Raw genomic sequence first — 3,787 nt, 5'->3', positions numbered from 1 at the left:
TATAGCCGTTATGTTTCAACCTGAGGTTCAGCAGTAAATATATCTGAATCCCTTCAGGTCGAAGCGCTTCTCCCCCGTAATGTTTGCACCGCGGTGACGAACACGGGATATTCTTCTTCATCTTCTGTGGATTTTATATGGTGGTTGGCAACCAACTTTAAGGTGTATTACCACCACCGACTGGCCTGGATTGTGGACCAGAGACAGGGAAGGTCTAAATCCTACCCAATATTCTCATCTCCCTAAGGAAACAAAATACATAATGAAATACTAAATCCCCTGTTTTTATCAACCCCTTGGCTGCTGATTACCGATTGACAATTCCATTTCAACATTAGGATGTTTAAGATTCTGCTTGGTGATAACATCCACCTCCTCATTCCCCTCTACTCCCACATCACAAATATGTCTATCTGTCTCACCCTATACAAGCACTGCAAAACCTCATACAATACATCCTGTCTGCTCAGAGACACAAAATAATTTAAGCTCATCAGTGCTGCACACGAGTCAGAGCAGATGACTACCCTGCCAGGCCTCACCTCCGCCACCCACTCTAGTGCCAAGAGTATGGCCAGCAACTTCATTGTGTAAACAGATAAATTATCCATTGCTCTTTTTGTCACTGCCACCTTCAACTCAGGAACATTAAAAGCTGCACCTCTCCTCCCTGGTCCTTAGATCCATCTGTGAATATATTCAAGAAAGCATGGTTAGCTATTGTGTTCTTAAATCTTCACTTATAACTGAATCTACTCCTTCCTCAACAGCTCTTACCCTCTCAAGCAACATAGATCTATCACTGGCAGAGGGAGCAACCAAGGTGGTATAGCAGGAAGAACCACAGAGGGGCTAAACTCTCTCCCAAAGAACCCCATCTCTCTCGCCCTGCCATTGCCTATCCACCCAAAACTATATTCAGATTTTGCACTCAGGTGGAGTACCTTTTTTGTAGGATTTGTAACCTTACGTCCTTGTAGATTTACCCAATATGACATGGCTAGCTGTTGTCTACTTAACTTTAACGGCATCTCTCCCAACTCTACCTGCATCGCTGCCACCGGGGAGGTCCTGAGTGCTCCACAACATATTCTTAGGGCTTGGGCCTGGATTACATCTAGCTTTTTCAAAGATGTCTGAGCTGCTGATCCATGTGATACACTTCCATAATCAGTGATGACCTTGACGGCGCTATATATAGCACTTTTAACGCCATTCTATCTGCCCCCCCTCTCTATTCCTGACAGGCAGCGCATCACATTCAATATTTTATTTCCTTTGACAAATACTGTTAATATGCTCCGCCAATGTTATTCGAGTGTCAAACCAGACCCCCAGGAACGTAAACACTCCCACCCTCCCCAGATTCCGTCCATACAACTTCAAGTATATTTCTTCCCCAATCTTCCTTCTAGAAAAAAACACAGTCTGTGTTTTCTCAACTGAAAACTTGAAGCCCACCTGAGGGACCACTGCTCAACTTCACTGATCACTTCTTGAACTCTCCTGGCTATATGGGCAGTTGCGTTGTATTCATGGACGCCAAGGGAAGCCTCCCCAAAAAATGACCAAGATTTTTTTTAATTATAAAATCTTTTGTCTCTGTTTGTCAATGTTCCTTCATTTCGCAAGAGGCTGAATGTATCTCACAGGAGAAAGCATCTGAGCGAGCAAAACACCATCCCTCTGTCTCTACCAGTGGTGTAAAGTACTTAAGTAAAAATACTTTAAAGTACTGCTTAAGTAGTTTTTGGAGGTATCTGTACTTTACTTTACTATTTATATTTGACAACTTTTACTTTACTACATTCCTAAAGAAAATTATGTACTTTTTACTCCATACATTTTCCCTGACACCCAAAAGTACTCGATACATTTTGAATGCTTAGCAGGACAGAAAAATTGTAAAATCCACGCACTTATCAAGAGAACATCCCTGGTCAGCCCAACTGCCTCTGATCTGGCAGACTCTCTAAACAAACATGCTTTGTTTGTAAATGATGTATGACTGTTGGAGTGTGCCCCTGGCTATCCGTAAATAAATAAATAATGTAAGGATTCTGAAATGATTTATACTTTTACTTTCGATACTTAAGTATACATAAAACCAAATATCTTTAGACTTTTACTCAAGTAGTATTTTACTGGGTGACTTACACTTTTACTTGAATAATTTTCTATTAAGGTATCTTTACTTTTACTTAAGTATAACAATTGTAACAGAAATGCTGAGAGTCGAGAAGCAGGTGCAGGTGAAATGTTTAATATAGCAACAAACATGGAACCATGATGTCACAGATGATGTCATCCGCAAACAATGACCTCCCACCCGGGAGAATACATCTTCAATCATAATGGAGAACAACAAAGGACTAATGACACTTCCCTGGAGAGTACCATTATCTAGCTCATAGCTTTCTGACAGAGCTCCCCACCCTCACTTCTATTGATCACCCAAAAATAAAATATTTTATCCAATTAATAACACTTCCTTCAACCACCATGATATCCAGCTTGATAAACAGGCCTTCCTTCCACATCATATCATAGGCATTCTCTACATCGAAGAAAACAGCTACCACCACCTACTTATTTGCCTGTGCCTTCCGTATGACTGACTCAAGGCACAGTACAGGATTCATCATTGCCCTGCCTTTCCTGAATCCACTTTGATCTGGTGACATTAGTCCTATATTCTCCAGAAATTAAGTCAGCCTTTCCGTTATCATCCTTTCCATTAGTTTACATACATGAGATGTCAACTAGTAGGGTCTTTCCTTGGTTTCCGTATCAGCACCACTGCAGCCTGCTTCCAACTTTCAGGCCTTTTCCCTTCCTGCCACACTTTATTGTAAAGGCCCAATACTTTCCCATTGCAGTGTCACTGAGATGAGCCATCATGATATAACACATATCATCCTTCCCAGGAGATGTTACCCCAGCTTTAGCTAAAGCTCTCTTCATCTCAGCCAACATAAAAGTGGCATTCAATGCATCCTCCACCCTCTCTCTCTGATCCAGGACCCCTGGATGTTCTCCTCTAACCCTCTCTCTCCCACGCTGCCCCTCTTCTGTCAGATTATTTGAGCTGTGCAACTTCACAAATGCATGGGCTAACATCTCTGCCTTCTCCATATCTCTCACTGCAACAATCTCCCCACTTTTCAGCATAGGGAGATCCTAATCTTGTCTGACCCTACTCATCCTCTTAATCATCCCCCATACCTCTCCCACAGAACCGGCGCCAACACTCCCTCTTAGCTGTCCTAACAGTCCTCCTTACTATGCCTTGTGCTTGTTTACTGAATCAGGTGCTGGTAATTATGGAACCTTTTCAACATTCTGGAGGCCCCGTTGCTACTCCTTACAGCTTCTCTACACTCTTCAGTCCACCAGGGAACTGTGTTACTCTTTCCCCCCCTGTACCCATAGGAATCTCCTGCCTTGCGGCCCCTTCTATTGCTCTTCTTACTCCATTATTCACTGTTTCTATATCTGAATTGAGATCAACCTAAGACAGCTCCTGTTCACTCAACTCCTGAAACTGACCCCTCTCCACAAATATCCATCTCCTCAATCCATTTCCTACTGAATCTTCCACCCTCGTTCCTACAGTATACATGATAGGATAGTGACTATCCTCTGTAGATTCCTCCAAAACCTCCCAACTGCATCTGCCTGACATTGAACTTGAGATCTGAGTAAGCTCCAGAGCAGATTAATTTCCAGTTACTGGGTCAAATCCTGGTTCCCCGGCCGTTATTAAGACTCACAAGCCATTTCTCAT

Source organism: Salvelinus fontinalis, chromosome 17, assembly GCF_029448725.1.
Source record: "Salvelinus fontinalis isolate EN_2023a chromosome 17, ASM2944872v1, whole genome shotgun sequence".
Lineage (NCBI taxonomy): Eukaryota > Metazoa > Chordata > Actinopteri > Salmoniformes > Salmonidae > Salvelinus > Salvelinus fontinalis.
Note: the sequence above shows the minus strand (reverse complement) of the source record.